The sequence below is a fragment of the Schistocerca piceifrons genome, chromosome 4 (assembly GCF_021461385.2).
Source record: "Schistocerca piceifrons isolate TAMUIC-IGC-003096 chromosome 4, iqSchPice1.1, whole genome shotgun sequence".
Lineage (NCBI taxonomy): Eukaryota > Metazoa > Arthropoda > Insecta > Orthoptera > Acrididae > Schistocerca > Schistocerca piceifrons.
The window spans coordinates 583,997,549-584,021,196 of record NC_060141.1 but is presented as its reverse complement, the minus strand read 5'-3'; the positions used below and the strand labels follow the sequence as shown (position 1 = coordinate 584,021,196).

The 23,648-nt window shown below is 38.0% G+C and overlaps 2 protein-coding genes across 6 annotated transcripts in view; one reads left to right on the top strand and one right to left on the bottom strand.

Annotated features, from left to right (window-relative positions):
* Positions 1-15,183, bottom strand: part of LOC124796393 (guanine nucleotide-binding protein subunit beta-5) — a 162,726-nt gene extending 147,543 nt beyond the window's left edge. The window contains exons 1-2 of one of the 3 annotated variants that reach the window (XM_047260564.1): positions 14,976-15,183; positions 33-164 (exon numbers count right to left, since the gene is read on the bottom strand). The gene's annotated coding sequence lies outside the window, so the exon portion shown is untranslated. Of the gene's footprint in view, positions 1-32; positions 165-242; positions 2,928-14,975 lie in introns of those variants that run through there. The other 2 variants (XM_047260563.1, XM_047260562.1) reach the window with 2 other exon arrangements.
* A 1,251-nt stretch (positions 15,184-16,434) lies between these two features.
* LOC124796466 (bromodomain-containing protein 3-like) overlaps positions 16,435-23,648 on the top strand; it is a 107,312-nt gene continuing 100,098 nt past the window's right edge. For 2 of the 3 annotated variants that reach the window (XM_047260690.1, XM_047260692.1), the window contains exons 1-2: positions 16,435-16,540; positions 20,859-20,964. The gene's annotated coding sequence lies outside the window, so the exon portion shown is untranslated. Of the gene's footprint in view, positions 16,541-16,658; positions 16,811-20,858; positions 20,965-23,648 lie in introns of those variants that run through there. The other variant, XM_047260691.1, reaches the window with a different exon arrangement.

Here is a 23,648-nt window from a genome sequence, read left to right as displayed (position 1 = left end):
TATAAAGTGGTAATAAAAACACATTACAGTACCACTTTGTCACAACATGCACTTTTCAGCCTAGTGTAAAAGGTATGTGTAAAACACACTAGCTTCTTGAAAACAACATTCCTTCAAAACATGGAGGTCCTGATACTTTTCTTCTTTTGATATTGCCAGAGGGCCTGAAAGAACAAATTATTATTATTAATATTATATAAAATTACCCTAAAATAATATTTTACTTAATTTTTATATTTTACCTTAGTAAGCAGGAGATGTATTCTCCAGGCTGCTGATCTTGAAGTTGCTGTGAAGCTCACACCACCAATGAAATCATAGCTCCATTATAAGTTTCTCAGTGTTGAATGAGGCGTAGCAGTTTTTTTTTACTACCCCACCAAAGGGTCTTTTTAGCACTTTCTCAAATATTTCTTTTGCAGAAATGATTAACAATTTTTATAAAATCTTGATTGGCTATCACAACATCAAAAGGTTTAGGTCTCCATTGAGCTTTAACCACTATTCGCACCTAACCCATCGGTACTTCTACAGCTGCTTTTATATTATAAATTATATTCTTACCACACTCCACGAAAGTGTCCTCCAATAGGAATAGTTACTTTCACTGTCTTCAGAAGTTTTAGTTCACTCACAGGATAATTAAAATAACTTGGAACAGTGTAATTCTTATTCTGGCCTGAACGTGAATCATAAAAAATTAAATATGTTTGACTTTCTTGTCCAACAATTCTGTCGCACAGAGACTAAAAAAAAAACAAAGGTGTAGAACAACAGAATTCCATTTGACAGCTGATGAATTTTTATAGAGTAAACAACTGCCTTTTGTAATAGAGATAATTATGGTGGTACTTCGTAAGTACAAAGTTTGTTTCTGTTTCATTAGAATTTTGCCTTCTTAAACACGTATTTCTCTTTCTCGAATAAAAAGTTTCAGCTTTGACTTTGTGAATCTTGTGGTCAATGGTGATCTTATTAATTTCTTTCCAGGCTTGTTTCTTCATATCATTACCTAAATTTTCATATACTCTTGCATTCAGCACTTATCACAGAGTGTGTGCACTACATTGAATTGGATGCTGATTATTGTTCTATACATCTGACATGAAATGTCACAATTTGGGTATTTTTCCTGGAACATTTTGTGTATTTTTTTTCACTGAAAGTTCCTTTGGGAGATAAAATATCCTGGTTTTGTCATTACTGCAATGACTTAATATACCCTAAAATGAATCAGTACGATTATCAACTGCCTTTTCTCCTTCTTCCTTAACTTTCTATGGCCTATTTCCATGCTTACCCCTTCCATCACGAGGAGAGACATACAACTTCATTAATCTTTTAACTGTCATTAATCATCACCTTGCTATTCTAAACACTGTCATGAAGGCTTTTCTCCATAGGAACTTCATACGTAATGGCGTCACATTTTGTTCTCACTCTGTAGTTCAAACTACACCCTCAAAGCTGTGCATCATCATTCTGCCTTGATTGCCTTCTACAAACTGAAGGTATTGTAATGAGGTCTGTCAGATGCAACTATCATTCATTCCAGTCTTCCAAATAATTAAATTTTCTTATAATATTGGATCTTTGTTCAGCACTTCATCAAACACTAACTTACAGTTGCTGTCTTCTCCTAGTTCCCTTTTCTAACATTGTTAGAATCTGAAGATCTCCATCTTTTATCCTCAGACGAAGTACTTGTCATTAGGTGTAAATAATGAACAATTATAACTGAAATGAATCGCTTACAGCTACTGAATTACTAAACAGAATGTCTCAAACTATAGCAACAGTTTTTACTAGTACAACAATTCACAATAAAGGAAAATTCTATGTTACTTGCTGTTCGGATTTATGGATGAGATCACTGACAAGTTTAACTATAGTTTAAGTAGTGTTAAAAATCATGTCTGTTCATAGAGGCAGGGATCAATCAAATGCTGAAAATTATAGATCAGTTACCGTCAGATCGGTCTTACATAAAACAGTGCAAATTGTTACAAGACAGACTAGGAAATTCTATTTTAAATATTCTGAAAGAGGCAAAGCAGCAAGTGAGCAAAGAAGAATTAGATATATGGTCCTTGACCTTCCAAAGGCATTGGACTATATTTGTCACAACAAAGTTGCTATGGCGTAGGGTATATACAGCAGACATTGCAAAATTATTTGTGGAAAATCAAGAGCTGTATTGGAAATAAAGCATAGTGCTCAAACTTTCAGGGTAGACACATCCCACTTCAAAATGAGCCTCAACAATTAATGAAGATGTGTCCGATTGTCACCTGCCATATGACCAATAGCCAGAAGTGATGGTCTTGGATGCCATTTCTTTTCAAAGCAGGATCCTTTTGATTGTTATCCATAGCACCATGACAGCACAACTGCACATTGATGATTTTCTATACTCCATTTTGTTGCCCTTCATGGCAAGTCATCCTGGGCTTGCATTTCAGCAAGGTGAAGCTCACCCCCACACAGCGAGAGTTTCTATTGCATGTCTTCATTCTTGCCGAATCCTATGTTGGCCTAACCTGTTCTCAACTGAGAACATATGGAGCATTACAGGCAGGGCCTTCCTACCAGCTTGAGATTCTGACAATCTAACGCACTGATTGGACAGCATTTCGCACGATATCCCTCAGGAGGACATCCAACAGTCTATCAATTAATGCCAAGCCGAATGACTGCTTGCATAAGGGCCATAGGTGGGTCAATGTGTTATTGACTTGCTCAGTCTGTGAGGCTCTTTCTCTTAAATAAATCATCCAGTTTTTCTGAAATTGTAATCATTTGTTTGTCTGTACATGTGCATCATATCTACCAGTTTCCATCCCAAGTGGATAATTCTTTTGTGGTGCATTTTTTTTCTCTTGTGGTGTATAAAACAGAAGAGAGTATAAATTAACAATGATATCCTGGAACCAGTTGATGATTTTTTTTTGTGTTTAGGGCAAATGACTGCAACAGCAATATGGACAGTAAAAGAATAAAAATAGCCAGAGAGCTTTTGGTACACTAAATAAGATTTTCAACAAAAAAACTTATAAAATATCTCAAAAGGAAAGTGAGAGCTAACTGATGTGTTGGTGGAATGTCTATGGCGAATGGATTAGTTTAGCATGTCATGTGGCAGATATTACAGACCAGGCACTGCCTCATGGTCAAATGCATGAAAGACATAATTAGTTCATTCAATCGTGGGTGCCCAATGCATGAGATACTCCACTTCTGAGGTCAAGCTGGCAATGGGCTTTTTGGGTGCTACTGTATTACGAATGTACCATAACAAAAACTTGATGTCAAGGAGTCATCAGATCTACGAGGGCCGTTCAGAAAGTAACCTCCGGTTGATTTAAAAAATTACACCAAGTTAAATAAAAATATTTTAATATATAAATCTTACAACTACATCTTTGCACTATTTTTCTACATAGTCTCCATAGCGATTGAGGCACTTATCGTATCTCTTCACAAGCTTTGAAATTCCTTCTGCATAAAAATCACCCGCTTGTGCCTGGAGCCAGCCTGTGACCGCATCTTTGAGCTCTTCGTCGTCATCAAACCGCTGTGACCCGAGCCATTTCTTCAAATGCATGAAGAGGTGATAATCACTTGGCGCCAGGTCTGGGCTGTAAGGTGGATGGTTGATAACGTCCCACTTGAAGGACTCAAGAAGGGCCGTTGTTCTGCGAGCAGAGTGAGGACGGGCGTTATCGTGCAAAAAAACGATACCGGAAGTCAGCATACCACGGTGTTTGTTCTGTATAGCCCGTCGTAACTTTTTTATTGTTTCACAGTACACGTCTTGATTAATGGTCGTACCACGTTCCATGAATTCAACCAACAAGACCCCTTCGGCATCCCAAAACACCGTTGCCATCAGTTTCCTGGCAGAAAAATCTTGCGAGGCTTTTCTTGGTTTGGTAGGCGAATTTGAATGTGCCCACATCTTTGATTGTTCTTTTGTATCAGGGTTCATGTACTTAATCCAGGTTTCGTCACTGGTCACGATTCTGTTTAACAATGGTTCTCCTTCGTCCTCATAACATGACAGAAAGTCTAATGCAGAGGCCATTCTTTGAGTTTTGTGGTGGTCGGTAAGAATTTTGGGCACCCATCGTGCACAGAACTTACGGTAACCCAATCTTGCTGTCACTATCTCGTACAAGAGAGTCATAGAAATCTGTGGAAAACCAGTAGACAACTCCGACACTGAGAAACGTCGATTTTCACGAACTTTTGCATCAACTGTCTGAACGAGTTCGTCAGTCACCAATGATGGTCTACCACTCCTCTCTTCATCATGAACGTTTTCTCGTCCACTTTTAAATAAACGTACCCATTCACGGACAACTCCTTCACTCATAACTCTTGGTCCATACATGGCACAAAGCTCATGATGAATAGCTGCTGCATAATATCCTTTGGCTGTAAAAAACCTTATGACAGCACGCACTTCACATTTGGCGGGGTTTTCTATTGCAGCACACATTTAAAACTGCCACAAAAACTAAACTAGCGCAGGTACGACGTTCACTCGACCACGGCTTGATGCCGACTGACCTGTTGAGTGCGTGAACGCACAGATGGCGTCGCTACTCCCCCCACAACCCGCACTGTGACCAATCGGAGGTTACTTTCTGAACCACCCTCGTATTTTACACCATAAGTGAAAGTTATGAGGTGCAGACCTACTAGTATAAAATGAGGTGGAAAGTATTGTGTTGCCACTAGAGAATTAGTAACAGCAGAATAGGTGGCCAGAAGAGATCAGTAGCTTCATACATGGACTAGTCGTCAGATGTCATCTGAGTGACAAATTCATCAGGGTTGACTGTGAAGTGGAAATGCAAAAAAACACCCCCCAGATAATGTCCAGTGATGGTGATTTCTTTTTTTCTGTACAAAAGGTATCCACATGAAATCAGTAGAAGGAATCATCTGTGACTACCAAAGTGCTACCAGCAGTCCAGCTAGCACAATGACTGTGTGTAATGAGTTAAAAAGAATGGGGTACAATAGTCGTGCAGCTCCTCATAACCCACACAATTCAGTAGCCAATGCCGAGTGACACTTAAGGTGGTATACAGAGCAATGCCACTGGACAGTGGATGACTGGAAATGAATCATCTGGAGAGAGGAGTCAATACTATATACCGTGGCAAATCAAAATGACGGGTTTGGGTTCAGTGAATGCCTGGAGGATGTTACCTGTCATCATGTGTAGTGCAAAAAGTGAAGTACAGAGGAGGTAGTGTTATGGTATGGGGGTGTTTTTCATAGTCAGGATGTGGTCGCCTTAGGTGGAAAAATATGAACACCTTTTACAGCACTGTGTACTGCATAGAGTAGAGGAACTGCTCAGAGAGAATGACTGACTGTATCAGCATGACAAATGCACCCTTTCATAAAGCAGCAGTGAGCCAGTGGTTTGAGGATAACAACATCCCTGAAATGGACTGGCCTAATCAGAGTCCTGACCCGAACCCGATGTAACACCTCTGTGACGAGTTAAAACATCAATTTCACTCCAGACCCCAGTGTCCCACATGGCTACCTTCTCTGGTTTCAACTCTTGAGAAAGAGTGGGCGGCCGTTCCTCCACAGACATTCAGAGACCTCACTGAAAGTGTCCCCAACAAAGTTCAAGTCTTCATAAAATTGAAGGGCAGACACATCCCATATTAATGTACACTAATAGATGTCCAGATACATTTGATCAGATAGTATGCTCCAAATTTTTGCATATGTCAGGCTCTTGCAACGCTGTCCCATTTGGTACAAGCACTCACATGCCTGACTGACTGGTTGTCCAAGCATCAGCTGTTTGCCCACCACTGCCTGCAGGTGAGCACCCAATCTGGAATAGTCAGGCTTACAACACCCACAGATGACCTGTAACTTCAGCAACAACACTGTCCTCAAATTATGTGTAATGGTTTGAGGAAAAATCCAGACATGGAGATGCTTGTACAGCCACAGCCACATCTGGAACACAATCCTGTGAGATTTACACACCTTGCAACCAGGTTTGATCAAGTAGTAAAGACTGTGCATGGTCACAGAGCACTCCTGAATCAAGGTATGTCCTCCATACTTCTGGTGTCTCCTGGACTCAATGCCACAATATAGCTCCTGTCATCAGGAATCATCTCTAATTCAGTGTGTTCAATGCATTATAAGTGTGTACGGCAGCTGTAATTGTAAACAGATTCCATCAAATGCCATGTTGCCGAAACTCTTTCCACAATTTCAAACTTAACTGCTCTCTTCTACCACCATTTCTCTACACAAGCTCTCTTCTACCATCATTTCTCTACACAAGCTCTCTTCTATCACCATTTCTCTACAACGGGCCAACAAAACTTTGTGAGATCACAGTCAATATTACTAGCTTGAACTTGGTACACTTACTTGCATACGTGCACTTGAAAAACATCACTAAATACCTGGTTCAGCCTCTTAAAGCTGTGAACAAAATACTATAAGCACCTTAATGCTTGGCATTACCTCGAAGGTAGTGATGATTGATGCTGATGATCGATCTATGAGAGATTAGCAAGCTCAGTAATGCACTAATCTAAGAGGAAATCTTGTCTGAAAATGATAGTTATGAAGCATAAAAGATGGTCAGATAATGCTACCACCAGCATACAGCAACAGTCTAGGAATCATCATCTGAATGATGTAATAAACTGATTTTTTATGTATTTAGTTCACAATATTTCAACCTCTATCAACATTTAAGTGGTCATGTGGCCAGCATGTTTCCCTAATTTGACTTGACTATTCTTTTCTTCTTGGATCATGTGAAAAGTATTGTGCAACAAGCTCACACCACTTCAGAACTTAGGTGATGCCACTTTGAACAACTTTTGTGAATATAACACTTTTTGCAAGTTGTGCAGATAAAATTAATACAAAAAGTTTCTACCTACATTTACATCATTGTCAGAAAACCAACAGTAGGTGCACTTGGTTGACATCTACAAACAATGATGTCCTACTTTTGTGGAAGAGCCCAACAAGCCACTAATATTGTTGTAGTGTGGCAAAGTGTTTATGTGCTGAGTAATTATCTTTGGTACAAGCATTCAGACTAAATCATACTCAACAGATTATCAATAATGGAAGAAAACATGAAAAGGTACAAGAGACAGAGAAGGCTGTTTAGGTAAAATCTGAGTCAGATTATTGAACCTTTTTTCTCTTAAATACAAGTCAATTTGTCTCACAAAAGGGGATTAACAGAAATCTCATTTTGTGTATTTGCTTCAGTTTTTATAGGGAATTAATGATAATTTCTTTCTTTCTTTCTTTCTTTCTCTCTCTCTCTCTTCATTTTTCCTCAACAGATTAAAAGATATTCAGCAGGGTTTGTTTAAAGTTATTTGTTCACTGTTCTGCAATACCTTGCACCAGCCAAAATGCAGCCCCACTGTCAATGCTGCTCTCGCACAGGACGAGTTGGCTGATGTTCGTAAGCAGCTGGAAATCTTCCTGACTACTGTCAAATGATTGGCAGCTGCTGAGAATGTGTGTATTGAGCTCCCTAGAGTCCTGCATCTGTGGTACTGGAACCAACAGTACCTAAAGTATTACCCTCTTGTGTATTCTGTCTCCTCTGCAGAAAATAGGATCTGTCAGTACTCATCCGCTTGACTGTGAGTGGCATTTCAATGGTAGATCTAGGTGTTCTGTACAAGTCGGCAGGGGACCAGGGGGATTCAGGGTGTTGTACCGATCCCCTAACCAACAAATCTGAGGCACTGTCTTTCACTGATTCTAAAACTAAGCCAGTGGGGGTCATTTCACCTGTTTTGTCTGGTATCTGGAGGAGACAAACAAAAAAGGGCAGGGGTCTATTAATTGTCGTCAATTCTAAAGGACAGTGAATGATGGCATCCCTTAGGGGAATGGCAGCAAGGGACAAGATAAGACATCAGGTGCACTCAGTGTGTATGCCTGCTGGCCTCATTCAAGACGTTGATGAGGCTATTCCAGCAGTCACTGAGGCAATAGGGTGCAACCAACCGCAGATTGTGCCGCATATTGGGACAAATGATGCCTATCGCCCAGGCTCAAAGGTCATACTTCGATCATTCCAGCAACTGGCATTGAAGGCTGAGAAGACCACCCTTACACAAGGAGTTTCAACGAAGCTCATAAATTGCAGCATTGTCCCCAGAACTAATCATGGTCCTTTGGTTCCGAGTTGTGTGGAAAGACTGAACCAGACTTTGAAGGTCCTGTGATGAGCTAAGCTGCTACTTCCTGTGCCATAGGGTTGATGATGATTCAAGTGTGAAATAAACAACATAGGCTGCTATCCAGGTGGCTGCCTGTGTGGGGTGCACACGAGGTGCTTTTTTTTCTTTTTCTTTTTAGATTCGGTGACTCTCCATTCAACACAGATAATGATAGCTGTAGGAAGCCCAGAAGTATCAGTGTAAGAGCAAAAGAAATGCCTCCAATGTACGATGTATTAAAATTCTAAGTAGTTAACTGCCAAAGCATTCGCAACGAAGTGCCAGAGTTTGAAGTGCTCTTGAAAAGCAATGGCACTCACATAATACTAGGTCTAGAAAGCTGGTTGAAACATAAAATTGACAGCAATGAGATTTTTTGGGAAAATGTAAGTGTATATTGAAAGGATACGCTAATGCAGAATGAAGAGGGTGTATTTGTCGCAGTAGACAAGAAGGTCAAATCCATTGAGATGAAAATTCAAGCTGCATGTGACATTGTTTGGGCAAGGCTCAGTATCAGGGATGGGCATAAACTGGTAACCGGATCCTTTTATCATCCACCACACTCATCTCCTGATGTAACCAAAAACTTTGCACAAAACCACAGCTCACTTGTATGTACGTTCCTGAATCATACTGAAGTCATTGATGGAGACCCATCATCCAACAATCAATTGGAGAAATTAGAATTTTCTTAGTGGCGGGCGTGACAAGACATCCAGTGAAACATTACCAAATGCCTACTCTGAACACCACCTCAAAAGATAGTTCAGAACTCCACTTCTGATGGAATTATATTAGCTCCAATGGCAACAAACAGACCTGACTTCTTTGAGGATGTCCACAACGAAACTGGTATCAGTGACCATGACGCGGTTGTGCCAACAATGATTACCAAAGTACAAAGGACAACTGAAACAAGCAGAAAGATATACATGTACAGCAAACTACATAAAAACTCAGTAGTGTCACATCTCAATGAGGAGCTTGAAACTTTCAGCATAGGGAAGGAGCATGTAGAGGAACTATGAGGCAAGTTTAAAAGAATAGTTTACCACACACTGGATAGATATGTACCCAGTAGAACAGTTCATAATGGGCGGGATCCTCCATGGTATACAGTCACAGTAAAGAAACTTCTAAAGAAGCAGAGACTACTGCATTAGAGGTATAAAACAAAGCATAGGACCATTAACAGATGCTGAACGAAACACGTTTGGCTGTCAGAGAGCAATGCGTGAAGCCTTCAATGACTAGCCCAAAGAAATTCTGGATGTACGTAAAGACTATTAGTAGCACCAAAATTAGTGTCCAGTCCTTAAGGAATGAGACAAGAACTGAAATTGATGGTAGCAAAGCAAAAGCTGAAATGCTTAACTCTGTTTTTAATTAATTACTTAATATGTTTTTCCAAAAGAAAAAACAAGAGAATTGCCCCAATTTAATCCTCGTACCACTGAAAAGATGAATAAAATCAGTATTAATGTGAATGGTGTTAAGAAACAGCAGAAATCATTAAAACTGAACAAAATTCCAGGGTCTGAAGTAATCCCTATCAGAGTCTACACTGAATTTGCTGCTGCTTTGGGCTCACTTCTAACTACAGTGTATTGTAGATCCCTCGGACAAAAAACCGTGCCAAGTAGCTGGAATAAAGCAAAGGCAGTCAGGTAGATGCAGCACTTCTTGATTTCCGAAAAGCATTTGACTCAGTACCATACCTATGCTTGTCAAAATTACAATCAAATGGTGTATCGAGTGAAATTTGTGACTGGATCAAGAACTTTTGGTAGAAAGGACACAGCATATTATCTTAGATGAAGTCATCATCAGATGTAGAAGTAACTTCGGGTGTGGCCCATGGAAATGTGTTAGGGCTACTGCTGTTCATGTTGTATATTAATGACCTTGCAGACAATTTTAACAGTAAGATCACATTCTTTGCAGATGATGCAGCTATCTGAAATGAAGTACAATTTGAAAAAAGCTGCATACATATTCAGCCAGATCTTGATAAGATGATATAGTGGTGCAGAGATTGGCAACTTGCTTTAAATGTTCAGAAATGTAAATCACAACTGGAATCAGCAAACTCTTACAACTACAACTTGTGCAACCCACTCTAGAATATTGCTCAAGTGTGTGGTACCCGTACCAAATAGGTCTAATGGTGGATATTGAACATATACACAGAAGGGCAGCATGAACTGTCACAGGTTTCTTTGACAAGTGGGACAGTGTCACAGGTATGCTGAAGAAACTGAACTGGCTAACTCTTCAAGACAGAGAAGTCTACTAACAAAGTTTCAAGTACCAACTTTAAATGAGGACTTTAGGAATATAGTACAACCTCCTAGGTAGGTATTGTAAGGATCTTGACGACACGATTAGAATAATTACAGCATGCAGAAAGGCATTCAAACAACCATCTTCTTGTGCTCTGTATATGACTGGAACAGGAAAAAACCCTAATAACTGGTACAATGAGACATATCCTCTTTCATGCACTTCGCATTGGTTTGTAGACTACAGATGTAGACAGTAACATGGTGATAGCCTGACAGTATAGCCAAGCAAAAAGAGTTAATTTTAAGATCTTGTCGACATCATTCAACATGGAATACTAACTCAGCTAGCCAACATCAAGGTATGAGTTATGATCCCACCGTTCAGCATTTGGCTGTAGTATTTTCATACAAAATGATATTACATAAAATACATATTATTATTATTATTATTATTATTATTATTATTATCATTACTGTGATCTTCAGAAATAAGACTGGTTTGATGCAGATTTCCTCTATTGTACAAATCTCGTCATGTCTATATGACTATCACAACCTACATCCATTTGAACTTGCATGCTGTAGTTAAGCCTTGACCTCACTTGGGAATTTTTACCCTCTGCTCATCTCTCTATTGCCAACTTAATTATTTCTATGCCTCAAAATGTGCGTTATCGAATCTTCCTTTTTCTCACTCAAGAGCCTCTACTCTCTTCTTGTCTGAACTGTTTATCATTCGTGTTTCACTTCTCTACAACACTACACTCAAGACAAATACTTTTATAAAAACTTCCCAACTCTCATATTTATATTAAATTTTTAACAAATGTATCTTGTTCAGAAATACTTTTCTACATATTGGCTTCCCGCATTTTATGCCCTCTCTACTATGACCATTTCCAAATTCCAAAACACTTTAGCTGCTTTAAGTAACGAATTCCTTAATCAAATTCCCTTCACACCATTTGATTTAATTAGGATGCTCTCCACTTCCCCTTTTACTGACTTTCATCTTATAACCTCTTTTCAAGACACTATCAATTGTATCCACAGCTTTTGGAAGTCGTTCACCATTTCTAACAATTATAAGTCAAAGGCAAACCATAATGTTTTGAATTCTCCTCCTTGAACTTTCCAAAATGGCTCTTTGTTTTCCTTTGTTGCTTGTTCTAGGGGCAGATTGAGTAACATGAAGGATAGGCCCATCCTGTCACTCCTTTTTGAATTACTGCCTCCCTTTAACATATTTCTACTCTTAACTGCAGTGTGCTTTCCATAGTAGCTGTAGATTAACTTTATCTCTGGTAACTTCAACTGTTCAAAGAATGCATTTCAGCAAACACTGTCAAAAGCTTTCCTTAGACATAGCTTAACACAAAGGTAATATTCACCATACAGAGGAGATGATGAGCCAGATTCACGTAAGCACTACTCAAAAACACATCACCACTGTATCTGATTTGTCATTATTACATCCTGGACTTTCCATTGTTTAACACAAAGGTAGTATTTGAATGTTTTGATGGTTTCCTTTGAGAGTTTCAAGTCTTCCGAACAATGCTATTTGACACAACCCACGATTAAAAGTGATATGAGTAAATAATTTAAGACCATTATGTTCATGATCAATGACTGCCACAAAGACATCTACATATACATGACTACTGTGCAATTCACCAAGTGCTGGGCAGAGGGTCCATAGAACCACTTTCAGACTGTTTTTAACATTCCACTATCGGACTGCGCGTGGGAAAAATGGACACCTAAATCTTTGCATGCAACCTTCGATTTCTTCTATTTTTATTAGAACGCTAATTTCCCTCTATGTAAGTGGGATGCCAGGAAATTAACTTCGAATTCAGAGGAGAAAGTTGGTAATTGACATTTTGTGAAAAGATCTTGCCTCAACAAAAAAATGTTTTAATGACTGCCATTTCATCTAACATATTATATCCACTACATGCCCAGTTTTCGAGAATACAAATTGAGCTGCCCTACCTTGAACTTTTTGGATGTTCACTGTCAATTTGTCATGCGCCAATTCTCCAGAAGATGAGAGAGAATCTTACTGTAGTAAGTCTGTTTAGCATATTTTTTGCTTTTGTGTGTGTTTTGGCAATAAAATGTAGTGATGTTGTTTGCCTTCTCCATAACATGTTTTATGTGATGGTTTAAACTGAAACTGTTCGTAACTGCACCCACTATGTATTAAGTTGAATCAACATGCTTTAAATTAGTGTCATTTACCATGTGATTGAAATTTTACAATTTATTTTTAAGTATTCATTAGCAGCTAACACTTTTTATTATTTAGGGTATCTGCCACTTTTAACACCACACAGGTATTTACTGTGTTATGATTTTGCTCTTAGACTGTAAATGACAGCATCATCAACACACAATCTAAGACAGCTGCTCAGATTGTCTCCTAAATCGTTTATGCAGATTAGCGACAGCAGATGGCACTTCCTCGGGCCATGCCAGAAACCACAAATTTGATTTGTTTCCATGTTATCACCCCCAAATGCGGTTTGATCTGAATGGCAGAAGCGGCAAACTCATTAGAGACAGAGCACAAGCTCACATTTGGGAAATGGGAAAGGGTTAAGTCCAAGAGGAAATAATTTGGACTGTAACCTCAACTATGCGACTAAGGATGACATCTGGCATACTGCTGGGAATGGTCTTGACATTTATGTGAAAATTTTTACTATTCCAGTGATTCGACATGTGAAGAATTAAGTGCTCTGCTGGATGTGTGAAGGCACTTACTCAACTGAGTGGGGCGGGGGGGATCACAAATGCATATGACTGATTTGTCGCCCCTCACATGATCATGTCACACATGGCAGTATTCTTGTGTTTTCTTCCACATTTCTGCACATATTACACCTCAAACCCCCTGCAAATGTCATAATTGACTATCTCATACCAAAATATACTACTGAATTTTGCAAATTTCCTACAATAATTCATTAACTCATTTATACAACAAACAGCATAAAAGTTAATACACTTTCATTAATGATGTTTTCAACAGTTTAACTAGAGGAGAAACCTTTTGTTTCAGTCATCTCATCTTCTATTCATTTGCAGAAGTTTACCTAACCTCAGAATGACTGCTGAGTCTCACATCTCAAATGGTTTAAAACTGTAATATTATGAAACGATCAATTTTCTTTTGGGACCTTCCTCTAGTAATTGTCTCCACATTTGATTTTAATATTAATTTAAATGCAAATATGTTGCTTAAACATTATTATTCTTATACTTTCTTACTAATACATTTTTGCACTCCTTTCTTATATTAAACCTATATCTAAATTTCATGGCTTTAAAATGTGTTCAATTTCATCAAGAATTGTTGACATTTCACTTTGTTTACTGCTAATCACATATAACATCAGTATACTACACTCATCCAGTGTAAATTAATCCAACAAATTCGCCATTTCTACATAGTATATCACTAATCAAGTACTTCAGCCAATTAATTTCTTTTATTTGTGTCATTATCACAAAACTTATCTGACTGGCAGAGTCGTACTGTCTCTATCACTACCAGTACCAACAGGAACAGTATGACTCTGCCAAAGCTGTGGCCTATTTTACACCATATTTTAAATATGTGCAATGATAACAAGATAATTTTGTGTATATTTTTTTAACGATGCCACTATGGCTTTATTATATTAGTGCATGTTATTAAAAAGATCTGAATATGGTCACTGCTGATAAAAACTGGTAGTCTAAGGTCCAAAAGATTTATAATCATTGCCTGAAATAAAACAAATTCATTCTACACTTCCTGGACCACTGTTTTAATCCATGACCATGTCACAACTTGGTAAATGTTTCTGTTAATGCTATAATGTGTTAAAAGTTCTGAATTCTAATGTACGAGCTGAAAGATAACACAGAAACCTTCAAAAGTATGTAACTAGACCTGAATATCATTTCATCATAGTGGTGTAGACTGAAAATTAAATATGTGGCTCTCCTGACACTGGCACTTTTAAAATCAGATGGCTAAAGCTAAGTTTGAAAACAACTACAGATACTTCACATTGGGCTACAATGTACTGTGTTCTGTAACATTATGACAGACAAATTTTTACTCTTTAAATATAAAAAAATGCCAGAACCAAGTCAAGCTGTGTTATGAATTTATTCCGAACCAACTAGTAGGCTGAGCAAAATTGGAAAAGCTTTGACGTTGAGGAGACATACTACTTAGAGTGCACTAATATAAAACAGAATTTAACTTAACTGGGTTAAAACTGAAAACTATATACCGCTTCGATACAAACGGAATTTGTTGACAGTTATTGAAATCTTGTGGTATTACTAAGATTCTGTCATGCGCGTAACTAAATGAAAATGTTTTTACGTGCATATTATCAATAGCACATATTTAATTAGAGATTACCTTCAACAGTGATAAATCTTAAATCAGAAGTAGGTTATGAACGCAGTTTTAAACTAGAGTTTGCCTTCTTTTGGATAGGTCAGTGCACAAACTAAACTTCATGCCCAATGTGGTCAAGGGCTACATTTCTATGTCATTTCTCCGCACATTTTGTGCTTCAAAACTCGTACACCATTTTGTCAACCAATACAGTAGGACCAACTCAAACTGCTGAACCTCCTTGGTGTCATACAGATGATATGTTAAACGAACAGATTGTCAAAACTAGTAAAACGAGGGTGCAGTAGGTAAACCGGATGCATAAACAATGTTTATCTCATTTCAGTGTACTTATCGAATTTACAATTTCTCATAAACTATAGTAATATTGCAAATTACGTAAATTATGAAACTAAAACTATTTTCCTATCCCAAACGGAAATAGGTATAAATCTATCAATTATTCCTTATCCACGACAATGAAAAAAAATGCTTTATTATTATTACTGGACTGAAAGCTTAGTGACTATTGATTCACCACACCTACACAATATCCGACCCGCAATGTGATTATCTTCGACAGAATCGCACACAACCACTGATATAGATCTTTAGATACGTCGGGAGAGACAAGCAAGCGCAGAATTAATGTTATTTTTGTCAGTCGTTCCGCCTGGCACACTGTTTTTATAGCTTTAATATGCATCTGAGAACGAAACTGCGCCAGGATTCCAACAATGAGTTTAAAATAATTTAAAACTTGTCTGTTCACATTTCAAACATCAAATACGTGCCCTGAGAAAAACTATACAGCTACTAATTTCCAGTAATTTTTTCATAAGTCGTTAAGAAATTGACACGAGATATTTGACATAGCCGACAACGAAATTTCCGTTTAATATAAAAAATCTCAAGTACCTTCTCGTGAAAGGAAATTGCAACTAGAGGGTACAATGTAAAAATTATGTGAAACTTAAAATTTTAACTTCTTTTAACTACAAATAATTACGAAATATAAGAAAACTTTTTGCAGACTACAACAAAATACTCATATATGTTTTCTATTGTCGAGAAATGCAGTCCAACTTCCCGTAGCAAAGACGACTACATACGTATAACGAATGTTGTTAATGGAAAAACGATACCTTTCGAATTTATGGACTCAAGCTAGTTCGGAGATGTACGCATGAAGTTGCTGGCCTGATATCTCCCCTCGTTCTAGCCATATGAAGTCACAGTAGTTGAGTAGTCAATTTCTGTTTCAGTACTTGTTTGTAGAAAACGAAGGGAAAAACAGTTTATTGGAAAAGAGGTGCTTCATTCTGTTGGTGGTCCTTGGTCGAGGGTAATTTCGGTTTCCTGTCTCATTAGCTATTCATAAATTACAACACGTCGTATTTCACGGTATATACCAAACAAACGCATGGCTTGAAACATCATATTTTGATCTTCGCGGTAGTTTTCACTTAACATGGCCGCCAAACAGTTCCCAATTTATAGTCGCTGTGGAGGCGCTTCAATACGCGATGCTAAGGACCAACTTCAAAGAGACTATAACAAAATACTATAATCTCTGGATTATAACTGTAAGTAACTATAACCTAAAACACTAGTATTTAATTTTACTGTGTTTATATAGAATGTAGGTCAGAAGTGCCGATAATTTTCACCGTAATACGATCTTCGAAGGTGCTTAAAATGCAGCAGAGTGAAGTACTGGTATAAAAATTGTTATATAATGCAAGCTTCCCCTATAAAGCGGAGACCACCTGTGGTTGTGGTTAGCTTTTATTTACAGCAAAATACGGTGGAAAACGTGTATATTTCCTGCAACCTTCATGTACTCCGCTTCAAAAGTTAGTATTGTTTGAGGTGAACGTAATTGTAACCCATCATTGATGCAGTAAAGTGATGTTATGCGTAAATGAAGTTTGGATGTTGATGGTAAACACTCGAGTAGCAATCACAACTCTTCCGATTTGTTTGATGTTCGTGGTGTTTCATGTGGGAAGCAATGATGCGGAAGTGCTAAATCTGTGTATGTGAAATAAAAATATGGTGGAATTTAGTGACGAAATTAATTTACGTGCTCTTGTAAAATTAACAGGGGTTATGATTGTGTATGATTTTATGCATTACAGGTGATCGTCTGACTTGTTTTTCTATGTAATTCAAAAAAGAAATTGTTAGTATCAAATAGAAATATTCTAAATCATGTTCCATAGTTTTGTTATGGTGCCCTGAATGCGAATTTACAGCATTTTCATTGCTGTCCGATTCTGTAAACAAACAAGGCATAGCCGTCAACGCGTCTTAGGGTTGCGTTGTTATTATAACTTGTATGTAAACGTTAATAACTGAATTGTTTAGTGGAGTGTAACTCTTTTTTTTAACTCGTATGGGGGAATTGTTAATGGTATTATTGACGTTACCTATGTTGATGTGTTAATTCAACAATTGTTTTGGATAATTTGGAGCTGTTTTGTTAATCTTTACTGATTGTATCGTGTGCTGGCGTTGTTTTTTGAAGAGATGCATCACAAGTGATATGTTTCTGTTGGGGAATTATATAGATTGCCCATTGGCCATTGTGTTCTACACACGATTTAGGTGACTGTTAATGCTTTCATTTGTATATGTATTATAATTAGTTGGTTTGTTTACTTGAGACATCGCTTTGTATTCAGATATTATGAACTATCTCATTAGATGCCCAACTACGTTTCATGCGCAATTCTAAACGCCTTTCTAGCAAATACTATTTTAATTATTTGAAGAAATTAAAATTATTTGTTGTCATGCTGAAAACACACCAAGTAATAATTTTGTCAGAAGCTAAACATAGTTATATTTAAAATAGGCGACCATTAATTTCTTAAATTGTTGTTCTTTTGGAGTGTTGTCACCATTATTTGATGTTGTATGAAAAAAATAATAAAATAAGATAAAGTAATAATTCTTTTCGAAATTTCATTGATTTGTAAGATTTTGTTGTAAGCTTGTGACAATGTAACCGGTAAGAAATACAATATTTATCACCACTGGGACTCATTTTGAAGCCAGTTCCATTGGAGATATGCAAGTTGATTCTTCAGGTTTTGTTTGTGTGCTGTTTCTCAGAAATTTTATTGTAGTGTTTTTCCTGTATTTCATTGGTCCTCATATGCATTTGTCTTAAAGATAACATTACATTTCCATTTTATATCACCGGAACTGGAGGATACAGATGATATCTTATAAATTCAAGGTCACTTTTGATATATTGCTTTATCTCTTTCTTGATGTGAGGGTTTATGTTCTGATGTATGAGCCACTTAACATAGGGTGCAACTATTTGCAATAATGAAGTGTTTTTGTGCCACATTTCATATTTCCTGATACAAAATATGCAAGAAACAAATTCCAGGGTACAGTATGTATGTTCGTTAACTTGAAATATGCATAATCTTTTAATACCCCAACCCCTTGCGATTTCCTCTCTTTGTTTTTGTTGGATAGGCTGTATATCTCTGTTTTGATACTCAGTTTTAGTGTAGTTTGTGTGGTGATTAATCATGAGATTTAGCATACGATGTCTGTTATTGTAGAGAAGTAAAGTGTTAAAATGTAGTCAGTGGCCCGAGTTTTGTTAGTGCTGTTGCTTTGGCCATATTATGAAACATAATCTGCTCCCGCTCTCCCTCCTGAAGTACTGTGATCCCCCACAGATGCACAGTGAAAGGGGGAGGGGGGGGGGGGGGAGAAAAGAAAACCCAGTCAGCTTGTGTTAAATATGAGATGTAGTGTGCATGCTGTCGAAATTAACTCCCTGTAGTTGTGGCAACAGGGAAATGAAAGGTGACACCGAGGCCAGCAGATTAAATGCCGGGATACAGTTTGGGAAGGGTAAGGGCAGGGGTGTCAAAACAAAATCATTGCATGTGGATATCATGGGATACAGGAACTGTACCAGCCCAGTGGTAACGTACTTGGTTTCAATGTCCAACATGTCTTGCATCATTTAACAATTGCTCCCCATTTGTGGGCATAGGGATGTAAATATAATACCGTCTTTGAGGTATTGAGGAAGAACTCCAGGAGATGTTGGATTGTGTCATCACCAAAACTTCCATTACACAATGACCACCTATATACATTGCTTATGGAATTACAATTGGAATGTTACTCTGTCGATAAGAATATACTCTAGAGTGAAACACACACAGTGTATTGCAGTATTTCAAATGTAAAACAGGCAATAAAATTTTGTGGATAATTTTACAGCAAATGTTCAAAATTTGCTTCCCCTTCAGTAGTGTTGATCCCAAATATGCACAGTCTTACAGTTCATTGCATAAGCAGGCCATTCGTCTTTCCACCTTACTTGTCCTCCTCCCTTCCTCTCCACCCCCATTCCCCGTCCTCAGTCATCAACAACTTCAGTGACAGTTATGAAGTCCGTTGCAAGTAATGTAAGATACAACATTTGCGTACATCTCTCTCTCTCTCTCTCTCTCTCTCTCTCTCTCTCTCTCTCTCTCTCTCTCTCTCTCTGAGAAATTTGTATGGGATATAGAAGGATGTGTGGGGTACAGATCATCGGCTTTGACCAGTGAACAGGAAACATGTTACACGTGACTGCAAACCATATGGCGGCTATAACGTGGCATAAGCTACAGATCAGTCTGTCGCCACAACCAATAATTAATTAAATTTTTTTTAAGCATCACATTTGTTGGTTTCACTAACATACTAACTGCTACCTTTTAACCTAAACTATGTCTTGGGTTAACTTACAGATCAGTTTGTCACCCCAGCCAGCAGCTATTAACATTTCTTCAGTGGCAAAAGCCAACAACTCATATGAAGGTTTCTCTTTACCCGTTCCTATGTAATACAAATAATAAAATGATGAACTCCATTGTATATTGAAGACATTGAGCAGTGGATAGAAATTCACAACTATACAGTTTGCAGCCATCATTGCTATTTCCGTTAGTGGTCATTTGTTGTGAGACACTGATAAATTTGAAAGTTTGCATACTTTCTTGTGTGTTGCCTAAAGATCAAGAGTGCAAATCCTTACAGACAGTAAAAAAATATATGTGATATTGTTACCATATCCCATAAGCTAAAATGTTTACATTTTTCAAACAATGGAAAATGGGGTGGAATGTAACAATATTGTGAAAAAGAAAGTGGCTACTCACCATGTAGCAGAGATGCTGAGTCTCAGATACGCACAACAAAAAGGCTGTCTATAGCTTTCAGCCTTTGTCAAAATTAGATGACGTACACACTGACACAAACACAACTCACACACGAGTGGGAGTTTTTGTGGGGGGGGCTGGGGGCGTGCATGCGTGCGTTTATTCGTTTGTCACCTAATTTTGACAATGGCCTTACTGGCCGAAAGCTGTATTTGTGAAAGTCTTTTTGTTATGCCTATCTGTGACTCAGCATCTCCGCTATATGGTGTATTTACATTTCTGTTATATAAAATGTTCTGTCAACTTGAGGTTCAGATTGATTGTTCATGCTTTACTTTCTTGTGTCACTGATCTTCCTATTTAGGCCTTCTGTAGACTGAACTTGGAGAACTTAAAAGTTTAAGGTCCTCACTGCGTTAACATGTGTAGTAAGTTTGAGAAAAGTATTATTATTAATGACATTCTTGCTATGTGGGTGCAATATTTAGGGGAGTTAACTATTTAAAGCTGAGGCTTGTAGTATAGACAGGGTGTGTATAAAATTTACATCGCCTTTCTGGCAAATTGAGTTAGAGTCTAACACCTATGTGCCTGCCTTCTGTTTTCTGGATGTGTTGCAGCCATCAATCATTCTTCCACTTTGTTTTACTCCATTTATTTTTCATGGTTGTACCTACCATTTTCGTGATAATACAGTGTTCTTTCTTGGTTTCAGTGATAGATGGTAGAACAAGTATCAGCCTCGCAGACGGGATTCTTCGTGCTGCGAAATACATCCCTGTGTCTCAAAGCTTTGTAGGCTGAATATATCAAGTGTTCAGGTAAGAGAATTTAACACCTTTGCTTGCAGTTTCTCTTATTAAGTAGAAAACATGGTATGTGGTAGCAACTGATATGAGTTGTATGGTTTTTGTGTTATCAGACTGCTGTAAGTAATTTACGTTTCCTAGCTTCACTGTTTTGTAAAGAGCTGTGTTACTGCATTTGTAGGTCATTATGTTCCATCAGGTTTCTATATGTGTTTTGATCTATTTCCTATCCCGTACTGTGATAAATTTGGGCGTGGTGAGAATTTAAGAATATATTGACAGGGTCAGTTACGGGAAATGGAGGTAGTGTGTTTGTCACATTGGACAAGAAATTCAAATCTTTTCAGGTAGAAATTGAAGCTGCAGGCGAGACTGTGTTGGCAAGACTTAGTATCAGCAGTGGGCATAAAATGGTAATTGGATCCTTCTGTCGCCTACCACACTCCCCTCTCTGATACAACCGAAAACTTTAGAGAAACCCTCATTTCTCTTGTACATAAGTTCCCCAGTTGTACTGTAATCATACGGGGGGGGGGGGGGGGGGTGTCATTAATCACCCAAAATCAACTAGGAAACTTACAGTTTTCTTAGTACTACCTAGAAGACTTAGTTCGGAACACGTCTCATGATGGAAATAGATTTAATACCAAAAATGGACCTAACCTCTTTGAGGATGTCCACTGACCATGATGCACTATCACAGTAATGATTACCAAAGTACAAAGGACAACTAAAATAAGTACAATGATGTATGTGTTCGGTAAACTAGATAAAAAGCATTAGAATCCTATCTCAATGATGAACTTGAAACTTTCAGCATAGCGTAGGAGCATGTAGAACAACTATGGCTCAAGTTTGAAAGGATAGTTGATCATGACTGGATACATAAATACCTAATAACACATTAACACTCCATGATACACAGACACTGTGAAGAAACTTCCAAAGAAACGGAGAGTACTGTGTAATAGGTGTTAAAAATATCGTAGGGCTGTGTGTAGAGAGATGCAGAGTAAAGTACGTATGGCTGTGAGAAGAGAAATATGTGAAGCTTTCAGTGAGTATTATAGCAGACTCCGGTTGAATGATCTTCCACGAAACCCAAAGAAATTCTGGTCATATGTAAAGGTTGTTAGTGGCACCCATCATTAGTGTCCAGTCTCTCGCGAATGAGAGAGGAACTGAAACTGAGAGTAGCAAAGCAAAAGCTGGAATGCTTAATTCAGTTTTCAAATGTTCCTTTACCGAGGAAAACCCAGGAGAATTGCCCCAATTTAATCCTTGTACCACTGAAAAGATGAGAAATAAGTGGTGGTTTCAGTGGTATTGAGGAATAGGTGAAATTATTAAAATTGAACAAATCTCTAGTTCCTGATGGAAGACCTATCGGAACCTACACTGAATTTACGGTGGAGTTAGCACCTCTTCTAACTATAATCAGTTGTAGATCTCTTGAACAAAACGCCATCCCCAGTGTGGAACAAAGTGTGGATCTCACCAAGTTACAAAAGGAGTGATCCATGAAACTACCTTCCAATATCCTTGACACCATTTTGTTCAGAATTTTAAAACTTATTCTGAAGTCAAACATAAAGAGGTATCTCAGAGTAAGCTCCTCCATGCCGACCAACATGGATTCTGAAAACACTGATCATGCGATACCCAATGGCACACTTGTCTCACATGGCATACTGAAAGCTTTGGATAAAAGCAGTCAAGTAGATGCAGTATTTCTTGATTTCTGAAAAGCATTTGACTCAGTACTACAACTGCACTTCTTGTCAAAAAATATGATATCGTATGGGGTATCAAGAAAAATTTGTGACTTGATTTGGGGGGGGGGGGGGGCGGGGGGGGGGGGGGGGAGATCACCATCATTTGTAGAAATGATTTCATATTTTCCCCAGGAAAGTCTGTTAGACTGTTGGTGTTCAAGTTATATATTAATGATCTTGCAGACATTATTAATTGTAACCTCAGTCATTTTGCAGATGATACAGTTATCTATGACTACTGTCCGAAAGAAGCTGCATAAATTTTCATTGAGAAGATTTAAAAGTGTTGCAAAGTTTGGCAACTTGCTTTAAATATTAACGTTTCTGATGTTATGCACTTTACAAAAATTGGGGAGGGGCATATCATTCTATGACTGTAATAATGGTGAGTCACAGTTGGAATCAGCCAACTCATATAAATAACCTGATTGCAATACTTTGTAGGGATATGAACTGGAGTGATCACATGGGCTCAGTTGGTGTGAAGCAGGTGGTAGTAGATCTTGCCTTGCTGGTAAAGTACTGGGGAAGTGCAATCAATTTTCAAAGAAGATTACTTACAAATCTCTTGTGCCATCCATTCGAAAATACTACTCAAGTGTGTGGGACCTTTACCAAATAGGACTAACAGAGCATATTGAACATATACAGAGAAGGACAGCATGAACAGTCACTGGTCTTTTTGGCCTGTGGGGGAGTGTCACAGAGACGCTGAAGAACAGGGCTTGCAGGCTCTTGAAGGTAGATGTAAACTATCATGAGAAAGCCTACTACCAAAGTTTCAAGAACTGGCTTTAAAGGCTGGCTGTAGAAATGTACAACTACTGCATACATAATGCTCACTTGGGATTTTGAGGACAAGATTAGATTAAATGCACCATGCACAGAGGCATTTAAACAATCATTCTTCCTGCACTCCAT